The sequence below is a fragment of the Triticum urartu genome, chromosome 4A (assembly GCF_056163025.1).
Source record: "Triticum urartu cultivar PI428250 chromosome 4A, HENAU_Tu73, whole genome shotgun sequence".
NCBI lineage: Eukaryota > Viridiplantae > Streptophyta > Magnoliopsida > Poales > Poaceae > Triticum > Triticum urartu.
Genome location: NC_141876.1, coordinates 63,882,850 through 63,899,201, shown reverse-complemented (window position 1 = coordinate 63,899,201; position 16,352 = coordinate 63,882,850).

Here is a 16,352-nt window from a genome sequence, read left to right as displayed (position 1 = left end):
GCAATGATACACTCAAGAGTTTCTCTCGACGCGGGCCGTCATCCGGGTGAGTCTTCTGGCCTTGGTTATTTTGCTCTTTTGATTTCTTCCGTGGGGGCGCGTCAGCGCACCCACTGGGTGTAGTCCCCGAGTTTCGAGCCGGCTGCTGCGCAGGCGGCTTGGAACTTACTAGGTTCTGACAACTTAACTTATCCTTGCCTCCTGTATAATCTTCCAGGAGTATCATAACCTCCGTGCAGCCGCCTTCAACTCCCAGGCTCAGGAGCTGGGCCGGAGAACCGAGGACCTAATCAGCAGCCGGAGTGCGTGTTTGTCTCGTTCATCTCCTGTGGGGGCGCGTCAGCACACCCACTGGGTGTAGTCCCCGAGATTCGGGCCGATTGCTGAGCAGCCGGGTCGGATCTTCCTTGACGACTTCACCTTATTAATTTCCTTTGTCTTCATGCTTGCAGGAGCCAATGCCGACTTGAGGGAGCAGCTCAGCGGGGCCCAAGCCGCCCTTCGCGCCAAGGAAGCCGAGTATAGCACCTTGGTCCTGGAGCGTGACCGCCTAGCCAAGAAGTTGGCCGACCAGGAGGAGAGCCACAAGGCGGCCCTGAAGAAGGCGCAGGACAACAAGGACGCCCTGAAGGCCGAGTTCGAGACCGAAGCGGCGGGCTGGGCTGAAGCGAAGCAGGTGCTGAGCGAGGGCTTCAGTCGTATCGAAGATCTGATCGACGGTAAGCCGCCTTCTTCACTCCCTGCTTGCCCCTTGATCCCTGATTTGTGTTCTGACTTGTGCTGCTTTTTGTTCTCTGTGCAGACTACTTTCCCAGCTACTCCGTCTTCGCCACCCAATCCATCGAGGCCCATCGCGAGGCACGCCGGCAGGCGGGGGCTAAAATCGCGCCGGACGCGAGCCGGACGCTTGAAGAGCAGCTCTTGGCGGTCCAAGCCCGGCTGCAGCCGGCTCACCGTATGCTCCGCCGCCTCCAGCGCGCCGGAGCGCAGGTGTTGGCCGCCCTCTGGCCAAGCGAGACGATTCCCCGCACCCCGAGTCGGACTGCCGACTGGCTGGAGGTGGCGGTTGGCCGCTTCGAGGCCTGGAAGGCGTCGGCAGCCCGGCTTGGAGCTAGGCGGGCGCTGGAGTTCGTCCGAGCCTGGTATCCGGGGCTGAACCTGGACCAGCTGCGCACCTGGCGGCTGGAGGCCGACGAAGAGTTGGAGGAGGTGCGGCCGGCTATTGCTCAGCGCGCTTTGACGATCGCCGAGTGTACTGACATCAGCGTCTTCGCTCCTGAGATTAATGACGACGGCGTTGCCCAGCCGGAGGAGTGGTTCGGGCTGGACCCGGCAGCGGGTGAAGACTCGGCAGAGGAGATCGCCTCCAGCGATGAAGGCGAAGACGACGAAGGAGAGGAAGGCGAAGACGTTGAGCCGACTGGTGAAGCGGGCAGCCAGCCTCAGCCTGATCGTGCCTCCAGCAACAAGGCGCGTGCTAGCGCGCCCTCTGCTGGAGGCGGTGATCATGCCGAGGTTCGCCAGCCGGCCACTCCTCCAGCCGGCACTGCCGTCTCCACCGACCTGCCCGACTCGCCAGTCGCTCCCTTGGCTTAGTCTGCCGTCCTTGTTTTTTCCTGCTTGTTGCCTTTTGAACAACTTTATTAAACTTGCGCAGTTCCACCCACTGGGGGTGTATTCGAACTATGTTGAATGCTGGCCTTTTGAAGGTATTTTATGTAAGTATTATTGTCTGCGTGTTTGGTTTCCATTCATGTATGCTTTTTATCCTTAAGCTGTTTCCTTTGCTGCCTTCCCCTTCTGGGAAGGCAAGTACTCGAGCTTTCTTAGATTGAAGCAAGGTGAATGGAAGCCGGCTGGCCGGCTACTCTGGTAGTCGGTCGGCGGTGGGAGAAAAACCGGCTTTTGTTATATTAGTCCGTTAGTCCCTAGCCGTTTTTCGTGTGGGCGCCCTTTCCTGCCTTTAACTCTTGCCAGCCGGACAGCCGGTTCTTTGATCTGCCACTTTTGGCAAGAGAAGGCTTGGGAGCCGGCACCCTACTTGTCTGACTGCGGGTAGGACTTCTAATATAACTCCAGGCGGCCAGTCCCCGGGCCGACTAGGCGAACCTGGTGCCGGACGGAAAAAGTGAATGTAATGACAAGGTCATAAGCATCATACTTTTCATTCATAGATAAAAGATGGCAGTCCCCAAGCTCTCCTCGGGGGGCCTATTGTCTCGTACTTAGTACAAAAGTTAGCGTGATATATACTACATTTTAACTGTAAAATCTTCGGAGGAGGTTGGCGTTCCATGGTCGTTCCGACTCCTTGCCGGAGTCGTCTCTTTTTCGTGCCTTCGGCTTCTGCGCGTCGATCAGGTAGTAGGAGTCGTTGCCTAAGGCTCTGCTGATGACGAAGGGGCCCTCCCAAGGGGCCGAGAGCTTGTGCTGGCCGGTTGTTCGCTGGATCAGCCGGAGCACAAGATCGCCCTCTTGGAAGGATCTTGGCTTGACCTTCCGGCTGTGGTAGCGGCGCAGGCCCTGCTGATAGATGGCGGACCGGCTGAGGGCTAACAGCCGGCCTTCTTCCAGCAGGTCGACGCCATCTTCTCGTGCTTCCTTGGCCTCCGCTTCCGTGTACATGGTTACCCGAGGCGAGTCGAACTCGATGTCAGTTGGGATGACCGCCTCGGCACCATACACGAGGAAGAAAGGAGTGAATCCGGTTGACTTGTTTGGTGTAGTGCGCAGACTCCAGAGGACGGCCGGCAGCTCATCGAGCCAATAGCCGGCCGAACGCTCCAGTGGTACGACCAGTCGGGGCTTGATGCCGGAAAGGATGAAGCCGTTGGCTCGCTCGACCTGGCCGTTTGACTGTGGGTGGGCAATGGATGCTAGGTCCAACCGGATGCCTTGCATCGCGCAAAAACGTGCCAAGGCTCCCTTGGCAAAATTTGTGCCATTGTCGGTGATGATGCTGTGTGGCACGCCGTACCGAGTTGTTATATCTGCGATAAATGTGACGGCAGTCGGCCCATTCAGCTTCTTGATCGGCTTTGCCTCAATCCATTTGGTGAATTTGTCCACGGCGACAAGCAGATGTGTCATGCCGCCGCGCGCCGTCTTGAATGGGCCCACCATGTCCAGTCCCCAAACGGCGAAGGGCCAAGTGAGGGGAATGGTCTTGAGTGCTGAAGCCGGCATGTGTTGCTTGGAGCTGAAGAGTTGGCACCCTTTGCAATGTTTAACTAACTCCTTGGCGTCATCCAAAGTAGTCGGCCAAAAGAAACCATGGCGGAGGCTTTGGCGACGAGTGATCTTGAGGCCGCATGGTGGCCGCATTCTCCTTGGTGGATGTCTCCGAGGATTGCAATGCCCTTCTCTTGCTCGACGCATCGCTGGAGGACTCGAGTGACACTGTGCTTGACGAGTTCTCTGTTGACGATTGTGTATGCTCCGGCTCGGCATTGGACTTGTCTTGCCTCTACTTCGTCAGCCGGCAGATCTTGGTTTATTAGGAAGTTGAGGATGGATTGAGCCCATGATGGAGCTGCGACCTCTTCTATTGCCAACACGGCTACGGCGACCGGGGCGGGCGGGCTGGGTGGTGAAATGTTGGAGTCGGCCGCCGCCTGTTGTGTTGGTGTAGTCTCCGGGCCGACTACCGCAGTCCCCGAGCCGGGTGTGGCAGTCCCCAGGTCGGGCGTAACTACGGAAGTCCCCGAGCCGCCTGCTGATGCCCCCTGGCTGACTATCGAAGTCCCCGGGTTACCTGCTTGGTTCTTCGAGCCGGACCCGGCTGCGTCGGTGTCAGGCGGCACAAAGATGGAATCGGACTCTGGAGACGGCTTGATAGACGGCTTGAGGAGGCGCTGTAGAGAGACACCGGTAGGTATTGCTTGCCGAGTGGAGCCTATTCGAGCCAAGGCATCAGCTGGCTCGTTGTTGGCTCGTGGTACATGGAGAAACTCGCATCCTTCGAAATACCCACTGATCTGCTGAACGAGGAAGCAGTAGCTTGCCATATTTGCGTCCTTGGCATCCCAGTCGCCGGATGATTGCTGGACCACCAAGTCCGAGTCGCCATAACATAGGATCCGGGGAATGCCGAGTTCTTTGGCAAGCCGGAGCCCGTGTATGAGCGCCTCATACTCGGCCACGTTGTTGGAGGCGGCAAAGTGAATTTGCAGCGTGTGTCTGAGCTTGTCACCTTTGGGAGAGGTGAGGATGACGCCGGCTCCCAAGCCGGTGCGCATCTTGGACCCATCGAAGTGCAAGCGCCAATGAGTGGAGTCGGGAGCTGGCGGTAGGTACTGGGTCTCGGCCCAGTCGACGAGGAAGTCGGCCAATGCTTGGGACATGATGGCGGTGCGAGGCTGGTAGAAGATCGTGTAGGGGGCCAGCTCGATGGCCCATTTCGCCACCCGGCCGGATGCATCCCGGCTGCCTATGATCTCGGCCAGCGGGGTGGTGCATACGACCATGATGGGATGCTCTTGGAAGTAGGGTTTCAGCTTCTTGGCGGCGAAGTACACGCCATAGCACATCTTCTGGTAGTGCGGGTAGTTCTGCTTCGAGGTAGACAGCACCTCGCTCAAATAGTACACCGGCCTCTGGACCGGCTAGGCTCGGCCTTCTTCTGGGCGTTGGACTACGATGACGGTGCTGACCACCCAGCTGGTTGCGGCGACGTAGAGGAGTATGGGCTCTTTCTCAGTTGGCGCCACCAGGACAGGCGGCGTGGCCAGCATCTTCTTCAGCTCGTGAAAAGCTTGGTCGGCTTGGTCATTCCACTCGAAGTGGTTGGTCTTCTTCATGAGGCGGTAGAGGGGAAGAGCTTTCTCTCCGAGCCGGCTGATGAAGCGGTTCAGGGAGGCCAAGCATCCGGTAAACTTCTGGACGTCTCGAAGTTTGGTGGGGATCGCCATTCTCTCAATGGCCTTGATCTTTACTGGGTTGCATTTGATGCCGCGTTCGGAGACCAGGAAGCCTAGGAGTTGGCCGGCTGGCACTCCGAACACGCATTTCTCGGGATTGAGCTTGATTTGGAACCGGCGTAGGTTCTGAAATGTTTCCTTGAGGTCTTCCAGCAAGGTGCCGCGCTTCTCCGTCTTCACCACAATGTCGTCTACGTAGACGTGGGCATTTCTGCCGAGCTGCTTGAGGAGGCACTTCTGCATGCAACGCTGAAAAGTGGCACCGGCATTTCTCAAGCCGAATGTCATAGTCAGGTAGCAGAAGGCTCCGAATGGCGTGATGAAGGCGGTCTTCAGGCGGTCTGCCGGATCTAACTTTATCTGGTGGTACCCTGAGTAAGCATCCAAGAAACTCAACAGCTCGCATCCGGTCATGGAGTCTATCACTTGATCAATCCTTGGCAGGGCAAAGGGATCTTTGGGGCAGGCCTTGTTGAGGCTCGTGTAGTCTATGCACATGCGCCACTTGTTGTTCTTCTTTAGCACGAGGACCGGGTTGGCGAGCCACTCTGGAAAGAAAACTTCCATAATGAAGCCGGCTGCCAGAAGCCGGGCTATCTCCTCTCCCACAATCCTTCTCTTCTCCTCCGACAGTCGGCGGAGGGGTTGTTTGACTGGCTTTGCGTCTTCTCGGACGTGTAATTTGTGCTCGGCGAATTCCTTCGGAACACCCGGCATGTCCTTGGGGGACCATGCAAAGATGTCCCAATTCTCACAGAGGAAATCGGCGAGCTCGCCTTTCTATTTGCTGTTCAGGCTTGCCCCAATGACGGCGAACCTCTCTGGGTGCTCGGGGTCAAGAGGTATCTTCTTCGTCTCCTTGGCCGGCTGGAAAGATCCTTGAGCATCATGCTCCTTGGGATCGGGGGACAAGGCCGACTGTTTGCCAGCCATGGCCACGACTCGGTCCAACATCTTCTTTTCTTCGGCAATCACAAGGGACTCAGCCAGCCGACTGCTGGCTGCTGCGCACTCGGAGGACTTCCTGTAATCGCCGGCTATGGTGATGATGCCCTTGGTTCTTGGCATCTTCATCTTCAGGTATGCGTAGTGGGGAACTGCCATGAACCTGGCCAAGGCAGGTCGGCCAAGCAGTGCATGGTAGGGGCTCTCCAGGTCCACCACTTCAAACCAGATCGCCTCCCGGCGGAAATGCTCCTTGTCCCCAAAAAGTACATCAATCTTGATCTTGCCATTGGAGGCGCAGGACAGGCCGGGTACAATGCCATGGAACACAGTCCGAGTAGGCATGAGTTGCTTCGTCTTGACATTCAGCTTCTCCAGGGTGTCACGGTACAGGATGTTAATGCTGCTCCCGCCGTCTATCAGCACGCGGGAGAAACGGGCGGCGCGTCTATCCGTTGCAAGGGTGGCATCCAAAACCAACGCATAAGAGCCGGGAGACGGCATCACCTCTGGGTGGTCGGCCCGGCTCCAGCTGATGGGTTTTTCTGACCAGTGCATGTGCTCGGCGGGGTTGGCAGCGGCAACGCTGACTTCTTGGTGCTCTCGGCGTCTGCTTTTCCGGTCTTTGGGCTCGCTTGTAAAGATGACATAGGAGGCATGCTCGTCGGGGAACTCATCGTGCATGGCTCCGACTGTGAGCCGAGCGGCCGGCGGCTGCGGAGCCGGAGGCGGCGGACCGGCAGGTGGAGGCGGCGCAAGCCCTTCGCCTTTGGAAATTCGGGTGAGCCAGTGGCACTTCCGGGTCGTGTGGTTGGACGGCTTCGCGCCGCTGTGGAACTTGCACGGGGCGTCGAGAGTCTGCTCGTAGGAGAAGGTCGGCTGCCAAGCTGGCTTGCCGCCCCTCTGCTTCTTGGGAGCGGGTCGCGCTTCGGGCTGCTCGTCTTCAACTGTGGCCACCTGCCGACTGGTGGAGGGCGGCACGGGGCCCTTGCGCTTGTGGTCGTTCTGGTGTGGGCGTCGGCTGGAGTCCCCAGCCGGCGTCTTGGGCGCCGGGTTGAGTACCTTCCCGGACGTGTCTACCCGGAGTTCAGTCTTCATTGAGGAGTCGGCGGTGGCGTACTTGTCCGCTATGACCAGAAGCTCGTCGAGGGTAGTCGGCTCGTCGCAGAGGAGCTTGTGCTTGAGGAGGGTGCCTTCTCGGCACCCGGCGGTGAAGTATTCTATGGCTTGCACCTCGTGCACCCCTTCACAAGAGTTGCGGAGCTCGGCCCAACGCGTGAGGTAGTCGCGAGTGGACTCGGCGGGGCCTTGTACGCACAAGGAGAGCTGTCTGGGCTTGGGAGCCCGCTTGTAGGTGCTGGTGAAGTTGCGGACGAAAGCTTCTGTGAAGTCTAGCCAGCTGTCGATGCTGTATGGCTTGAGGCTATTGAGCCAGGTCCGTGCCGTGCCCTGCAGCATGAGGGGCACGTACTTCACGGCAACGCGCCTGTTGCCGTTGGCTATGCTAACCGCCGTGGAGTAGTCGATCAACCAATCCTCCGTCTTCACGGAGCCGTTGTACTTGGGCGTGTCTCTTGGGAGCGAGAACCCTTTGGGGAAAGGCTCGTCGCGGATGCGGGGGCCGAAGCAAGGCGGGCCGACATCGTCTTCTTCTTCCAGCGCCAGGGATCGCGCTAGGCGATCGATCCGATGGCGGGCGTCGTTCTCGCCGACTCCCTCGCGGCGACCTAGCCGGCCGCTGAGAGTCGGATGCGCAATAGGCGGTGGGGTGGGATATCTCTCTCCATGGGGCCGAGGCGGAGGCGGGTTGCCCCGCCACTCCACGGCCCAGGGGTGGCCTTCTGCGTCTCGCTCGATGGAGATTCGGGTTCGGCTTCGGCTGGCAGCCGGCTCTTTCTCGCGCCGCACGCGGGTTTTACCCGTGGTCGGCGTCCGGGACGTCGCGCCGTGATCTCGGTGCAGGGGAGGGCTTTCCGCGTGGGCGTCGGCTTCGTGCCGCTGCGCGGCTGCATCGATTAGCTGCTGGATGCGTCGGGTCATGTGGGGAAGTTCTTCGGCCCCCAGTCCATCTAGCTCGTCTATGGCCGCCTGGGCAGCGCGCAGGTTCTCGAGTGGAGAAGCGTAGACTGGGCGGTCGACTCCTAGCGTATCAGCGACGACAGCGCCGCGCTGTCTGACAACGCCGGCCCGGCTGGGCCCGCCTGGGGGCGGCGTGCCAAAGGCGGCGCGGTCGGCCTCACGTCGGTGGGCCTCAGCGAGGCGTCTCATGGAAACCAACTTCCGGCCCTCCGCGAGGAGGGCGAGGCGGCGAGCCTCCAGTGCTTCAGCGTCGGCATCGGCCGGGAGGGGGATGGACAAGTCGTGGACCGCCGCGTGCGGGGCGTCATGGGCGCTCTCGCCAGAAGCGCCGCCGTGGCCGATGACCATCACCTCGGTGGTGACAGCGTCGCAGCCATCGGCGCGAGGAAGCGGGTCGTTGTAGATTGCGACGTTGGTAGGGAAAGTGTCGAGTGAGGCCGTGTCGGAGTCGACAGGCATCGGACCGGTGGAGCCAACTGACTCCAAGTCCACACAAGGCTCGCCGGAGACGTGGAGCTGGCCGAGGAGGTTGACGAGGTGGTCGGTGCCCGCGTCGGAGGCGAGCTCGTCGGAGATGAGGGTCTTGTCAAGGAGATCGGCGAGGCCACTCGCCGCACAGACATTGGTGACGCCTTGCAGCGTGTCGTGGCAAGCGCCATCGGGCATGCCGGGCTGGCTACGCTCGCGGGGGAGGAAGAGGGTTCCCGTACAGAATAGATCTCTGGACGAGGTGCACCTGGCCCCACGGTGGGTGCCAAATGTCGGGTGGTAGGTGCGACATATGCCAATGGGTGGCTTATCATTGTGGGAGCCAGTAAGACGTCGCCGGTGCCTGGAAACGGGATGAGGCGAAGACATGCACGCCGACGAATCTTACCCATCTTCGGGGCTCTCCGTGGAGATAACACGCCTACTGCTGCTCTGCGGGGTATCCGCATGATCACTAGATGAACAAGTAACTACACAATGCTCCTTGAGCTGTTCGGTGAGAGGAGGAAGAAGGGCACGGCTTGCTCTCTTCTCCTCCCTATGCGGTGTCTAAAACTAGCAGGGATCAACCCTTTGCATGGGTGCCCCGGGGGGTTTATATAGGCCTACCCCCTGGGGGTACAATGGTAATCCGGCTGGGCGTGGGGCCCAGCCGTCTGTGTCTACACTCGCCGGCTTCTGCGCCGACTGCTGGGGCCCGCCGGCTGGTGGGTCCCGCCGGCTGCCGGCTCCTTGGTCGACAGGCAGGCCCCACTGTCCAGGGCCTTGTCGGGGGCTGGTTACTGTTGCTCAATCTTGGTGACGAGGGCTTCGCCGAGGTGGGCGTGGCTACAGTGCCGCCGTCCGGCGGGTGATCACTGTAGCCTCACCGCGTCTTGTCTTCTTAATGGGGTGTCTCCTTCGAGGTAGGTGGCAAGCCGGCTGTGGGGAGCCGGCTCTGTCTTGGGCCGACTGGGGGTGGCCTAGCCGCCTTCAGGTGTCTCTCTGCCTGAAGGGGCCCACCGCCCGTGGGCCATACTGGCAGCCCGTCGTGGATGACATCAGGGTCAACGTGGCAACAGTGCCGCGCCGGACGGGTCGTGGCCACCCGTACGGCGCACTGCGCCAGGCGTGCTCCGGGATTCGGGGGTGGCAGGACTCACTGTAGCCACGCCCCGTCACATCGCCGTTATGTGGATGCAGACTTCGAGGGTACGATCTTGACCGCTTTGTGGGAGCCGGCTTCTTGGAGTCGGCCTTCTTGCGGCAGGCTTCTTGGAGCCGGCCCTCCCACGGCTTTTCTTCATGAGGGCTGAAGTCGGGCCGCCTTCCGATAGCCGGCCTGGGAGACAGCCGGCAAGGGGAAGGCGGCCCCGTGTCTTGGATTCTTGAGAGCCGGATCGGCTCGTAATTTTTTTAGAAGGGCCAGGGGGAGCCGGCTAGGCTACCCATGGTTATTAACTCCGACAGTGCCGCGCCGCACAGAGATCTCCGTGGGTACGGCGTACTGTGGCCATGCCTGCCTCTGGAAAGGGGTGGGAGCAGGCTTCACTGTAGCCACTCCCCTGTCCTGTCCCTCTTGATGAGGACATGGGGTTTGTTGGAGTCGCGGGCCGACTCCCCAAGGCCGGCTTCTCGGGAAGTCGTCAGTCAGGAGTCGGCTTATCCTGAAGTCGTTCCTGGGACTCGGCCGTGAGTGGCCAGTCGGTTGCCTTGCCACCGACTTCTCAGATGGCGGCTCTTTGTCCTGGGGTCTTGAGGGGCGCAGCCTGCCCCGATGTCTTGAAAGGTTCTGGGACTCGGGTTAGCCTACCCGTGGCCCAGTACTTCGACAGTAGTCCCCGAAGCTGATGAGGCGCCGCGGACGATCGGCCGAGGAGCCTCAGCAGTTTCTCTTTCCGGGTGCCCGAGACATGGTTCTTGCTTGATTTCTGCCGGGCCGACTAGAAGGAGTCGGACTCGCCCAACTCTGACTTGCATAATATTTCGAACACCGCGGCGGGATCCAAGTAGCGTGCTGGCTAAGCTTCCAGGCCGCAGCACATTCCGGGCCTGGCACGTGGCAACACGCGGCCGGGCCAGTCTGCCAGCCTACGCGCATGACGGGACAGGCCCGTAGGCGGGGCCCGCCATTACCGCGCCTCGGCGCATGAGCGGATCCGCTGTGGCCCGAGCGGACGGTTGGGATTCCCGTGAAGTTACTGCGCGCAGTAACTTTTGTTGTGAAAATGTGGGGGTCGTTGGGTCGTGGGCGCAGTAAATCCCACGACCGCCCCCTTGGCTTCGCAGCCCATGAGGCTATAAGTAGGGGGAGGAGGGGGGCGCGGCACAGCACGCGTGCCCCTCCTCCACGCTACTTCTTGCTCTTCTTCTTCTTCTTCTTCTTCTTCTTCCTCGCACCGCCGCGCGCCCAAGCTTTGCCGAACGCCGCGGCGATCCGCTCACGATGAGTTCTTCTGCCGCCGCGCCTCCCTCGGTGCATTCCGGCACCTGGGTTGGCTCAGAAGTCCATGACGACCACATCGAGTTCCTCCGCAAGACTCGTCGGCTCCCCGGCGAAGATTACGTGCGGGTACGCCTTGCGCCGAGGGGGGAGATCTCTCCAGCGCCGGAGGAGGGCGAGCGGGTTATGTTCCGCTCGCACTGCCTGCGCGGATTGGGGCTGCCGTCGAGCAGCTTCTTCCGCTCCTTTCTGGAGTTCCACGGCCTCCAGCCGCACCACCTCACGCCCAACACGGTGGTGCTGTTGTCCGCCTTCGTGGCCCTGTGTGAAGGCTACCTTGGAGTCCTCCCCACCCTCGATCTCTGGGGGGAGTTCTTCTACTCCAAGCTCGGCACCCAGGCTGCAGGCGTGTCGGCTCAGTGCGGCGCGTTCATCGCCGTCCGGAGGTCGGGGGCCGACAACCCCTTCCCCACCATCAAGCTGATAAAGTCGGTGAAGATGTGGCAGCGATCGTACTTCTACGTGAAGAGCGTCTTTGCGAAGGGCGATTGGGTCAACCTGCCGGCTTTCGAAGCCGGCCCGCCAGCTGGGAGACCGCCCAACTGGTCGTACAGGGCCAAGTCGCTGACGCTCGCAGGAGCCGGCGCCGTCACGCGACTCCGAGTGCTGACGCAGTCGGAGGGCTTGACTGGTCCGGACTTGCTGGCCGCCTTCGTGGTGCGCCGAGTTCTCCCGCTCCAAGGTCGCCCCCACATGATATTCCAAATGAGCGGGCACCGTGACCCGAGTCGGATGTGCACCAAGGACATGCCTCACGAGGAGGTGGCCTACATGGTGAACTACCTCTCGGACAGCAAGCTCCTGGAGGACTGGCGGTTCGGCAAGGAGTCGTACTCCCGCGCCAACCCCCCACCCACAGTGAGTTGCCTTTTCTTTCTTTCTTTGAATTGTCTTCTTTCTTGCCAAGTTTGTTTTGTCCGACCTGACCAGTCGGCTTTGGTCAGAATCCCCTCCTCCATCCACCAGCCGGCACCACGGGGCCGGCCCGCGAGTTCCTTGCTGACCGGGTGGAGAGCGACGTCGACGACCCCGATCTGGGGGTGGCGGCTTTGGAAGACGACGCCGAGGGAGGAGGCGGCCCGCGGCTCGGGGCCAGTCTAGACGAATGGCCTAATGAGGAGGAGGAGGTCGCCCCATGCCACTGGCCAGGAGCCAACCATCCCGGCGCGGGCTCTTCCACCGCGCCGGGTGCTCCAGGCGGCGGGAAGAAGCGCAGGGCCGTGCCGACCTTGTTCGGCAGTCGGCCGAAGAAGCCCAAGAGTTCGGCTGCGGTGACCAAGCGGGACGAAGTGGCCGCGAAGGCCATCTGCTTTCGTAAGGAAGTAAAGAAGCGGCCACTGGTCTCCGTGTGAGTATTCCGTCTTAACGCTTTATTCTTTCTTTGTGGCTTTTGTCTGAGTCTTTTACTTGCTTTCCTCGCTTCAGGGCTCCCCTCACTCTTGAGAGGGTTGTCCCCGCCTCCGTCATGGGGTCAGCGGAGACGTCCGCCACCACTCGGTGGGTTGACCCCGCCGCCGACCTCCGGGAGGTGACGGAGCGGAACGCGCAGGAGAAGTGCAACAAGGAAAAGGCCTCCCGCCTGGAGAAGGTGGAGGCCGATAAGGCGGAGGCCTCCGCCAAGAAGGAACTGGCGGAGGCCGAAGCCGTCGTAGCGACGAAGCGGCAGGCTGAGGAGGTCGCGCACTGCCAATCGGCAGTGTTCGTCACCCCGCTCAACTCTGCACCGCCGCCTCCGGAGTTCACGGGGCAGACTGGGGAAGCCGGCGGTGAGAACCCCATCATGGAGAGGGAAGGCAGCGACTCCTCCATGCCGGACGTGATCGTTCCGCCGCCACCTCCGCCGCCGTCTGGGAGCGCGCAAGGCAAACAGCTGGCGGACCTGCTGGTGCCGCCGACTGAAGTCGAGGCCGTGGCGAGGCTACTCCTTCAAGTCGGCTCGCCGCAGAGCGCGATCAGCTGGCCGCACAATTGGCAGAACAGCAGGATCTGCTCAAGAAGACGCGGAAGGAGGCGGAAGAAACGGAGACCACCCTCCTGGCCGAGTTTGCAAGCGAGCGCTCCTCCTGGTCTGACAAGGAGGCATTGCTAGCCTCCGGCTTCCACGAGATTGAAGACATCGTTGATAGTGAGTTTCTTTACTTTCTTTCTTTGAGCTGCCGACTATAAGTCGAGCCGACTCCTGATTTTGACTTGCTTCTTCATTCTTTCTGTCTTGGCAGACTTCTTCCCTGGGCACTCGCAGGCCGCCATCCAAGCCATCGAGGCTGACCGTGAAGGTCGAAGGGTGGAAGGCGCAGAGAACGCCGCCGACGCCCCCCGAACCCTTGATGAGCATATCCTGAGCATCGAGGCTCGCCTTCGGCCGGCTCACCGGATGCTGCGCCGGCTTCAACGTGTCGGCGCCCAGGCGATTGCTGCCCTGTGGCCAGCCATGCAGGCTCCGCGCACCCCCAGTCGGACTGCCGACTGGCTGGAGGTCGCGGCTGGTCGTCTTGAGGCCTAGAAAGGTTCCTCGACCCGAGCTGGAGCGCGCCGGGCCTTGGAGTTCATCAAGGCGTGGTATCCGGGGCTGGACCTAGACCGGCTAGCCACACTCCGGTCAGAGGCCCAGCCGGAGCTGGCAGCCGCGGAAGACGCCCTCGTCAAGCATGCCGCGGTGATCGCCAAGTACACCGACACCAGCATCTTCGTCCCCGAGCGGGTTGAAGACGGCGATGAGGTACCGCCTGAGTGGTTTGGGATGAACCCAGACTACGGTGAGGACTCGACGGAGGTGATCGGCTCCAGCGTTGAGGACGAAGGCGAGGCGGAGGATGGAGGCGAGACGGAAGCTCCAGAAGACGGAGTGGACGGCCAGCCTCAGCTCGACCGCGCCTCCAGCAACGAGCCACGTGCGACCGAGCCGACTACCGCCAGAGGCGATCAAGCCGAGACTGCCCAGCCGGCTGCCCCAACGCCTGACGCTGCCGTCTCCTCTGACCCTCCAAACCCGTCTGCCGCTTCCTAAGCTGCCGCCTTATCTTTATTTTATCTCCTTTAGTAGTCTTTGAAGAACTTGTTAATTCGCACAATTCCACCCGCGGGGTGTATTTTGAACTTCTGCTCAAAGATTCGGCCAAGGGCCTATGTTATGTAAATATTTATCCAAATTCTATCTTTTCTTGCTCATTGCTCTTTTGGCTTTTTCCTTTGCCGCCTTCCCTTAGTTGCCGTCTTGCCCGTCGGACAGCCGCTCTGCGGGCTGCCATTGGATCAAATGCTTGGCTACTTTGGGAAGGCAAGTACTTAGCCATTTTAGAGTTTTTTAGCAAGTTGAATAGAAGGCAGCGAGCCGACTGCTCAATAGTCGGTTTGCGAAAAGAAAAGGAAAGGCTGAAAACCGGCTTAAGCTATGTTTTATGCTTTGAGTCCTTAGCCATTTTTCATGCGAACGCCCATTCTACCTTACTCCTGCCCACCGGACAGTCGCTCTGCGAGCTGCGGCTTCTGACAGGAGATGGCTTAGGCGCCACACACTACTTGTCCGGCTGCAGGAAGCATTTCATAGTGCAAGGCGGCAAGTCCCCGGGCCGACTAGTCGAGCCCAGTGCCAAGTGGCATAACAAAGAGTAACATACTCGTAGGCATAATTCTTATCATACAGACAAAAGAGGGCAGTCCCCGAGCTCGTCTCGGGGGCCCCGAAGTCTTGGTACATTAATACAAAAGGTAGCGTGGTACATACTGCATCAACTATAAAATCTTCGGAGGAGATTTGCATTCCATGGCCGCTCTGTCTCTTTGCCGGAGTCGTCCCTCTTGCGTGCTCGGGGCTTATGAGCGTCAATCAGGTAGTAGGAGTCATTGCCCAGCACTTTGCTGATGATGAAAGGGCCTTCCCAAGGCGCCGACAGCTTGTGCTAGCCGGCTGTTCACTGGATCAGCCGGAGCACAAGGTCGCCCTCTTGGAAAGATCTCGGCCTGACCTTCCTGTTGTAGTATCGGCGCAGGCTCTGATGGTAGATGCTGGACCGGCTGAGTACCAACAGCTAACCCTCTTCCAGTAGATCGACGCCGTCTTGACGTGCTTCTTCTGCTTCCTCCTCGGTGTACATGGTGACTCGCGGGGAGTCGAACTCTATGTCCGTTGGGATGATGGCTTCAGCACCGTAGACGAGGAAGAAAGGCGTGAAGCCGGTTGACTTGTTTGGAGTCGTGCGCAGACTCTAGAGGACGGCTGGCAACTCATCGAGCCAGCAGCCAGCCGAGCGCTCCAGAGGCTTGACCAACCGGGGCTTGATGCCGGACAGGATGAGGCCGTTTGCCCGCTCCACCTGGCCGTTTGATTGCGGATGGGAAACGAACGCTAAGTCCAGTCGGATGCCCTGTGTCGCGCAGAAACGGGCCAAGGCGCCTTTGGCAAAATTTGTGCCGTTGTCGGTGATGATGCTGTGTGGTACGCCGTACCGAATTGTGATGTCGGAGATGAAAGTCACGGCAGTCGGACCATTCAGTTTTTTTATTGGCTTCGCTTCTATCCACTTGGTGAACTTGTCCACCGCGACAAGTGAGTTAAGCCACCTCGTGCCGTCTTGAATGGTCCCACCATGTCTAGGCCCCAAACGGTGAAGGGCCAGGAAATGGGGATGGTCTTGAGTGCAGAAGCCGGCTAATGTGGCTTGGAGCGGAACTTCTGGCACCCTTTGAATTTTTGGACCAATTCCTTGGCCTCTTCTAAGGCAGTCGGCCAGAAGAAACCGTGTCGAAAAGCTTTGGTGACGAGTGCTCTTGAAGTCGCATGCTGGCCGCACTCGCCTTGATGGATGTCTTTGAGAATTGCTTGGCCTTGCTCTGGCTCTACGCAGCGCTGGTAGACACCAGTGACGCTGCACCTGACCAGCTCTCTGTTGACTATGGTGTAGGCTGCCGCTCGGCTTTGTACTTGCCGAGACGAGGTCTCATCAGTCGGCAGCTCTTTGCTCACCAGGAATTTGAGGATGGACTGGGCCCATGAGGGTGCTGCTATTTCTTTGACTGCCAGAACTGCGACTTGGACGAGGGCGGCTGGGCCGGGAGGCGGCGGGCTAGAGTCAGCGACCTCTTGCTGGATTAATGAAGTCCCTGGGCCGACTGGTGCAGCCCTCGGGCCGAGTTCTGGAGTCTTTGGGCCGGCTTCGACTGTGGCGGCTTTGGAGCCATCTGCCAAAATCCTCGTACCGTCCGCTGGGGCTCTAGAGTTGGATCCGACTTCTTCAGGGGGAGCTGGCACAAAGATGGAGTCTGATTCTAGTGAAGGCTTGACAGACGGCTTAAGGAGGCACTGAAGGGCGACGCCGGATGGTATTGCCTGGCGGGTGGAGCCGATTCGTGCCAGGGCGTCTGCTTGGTCATTATCGTTCCTTGGCACATGGAGGAACTCGCACCCCTCGAAATATCCACTGAGTTGCTGCATGAGGAAA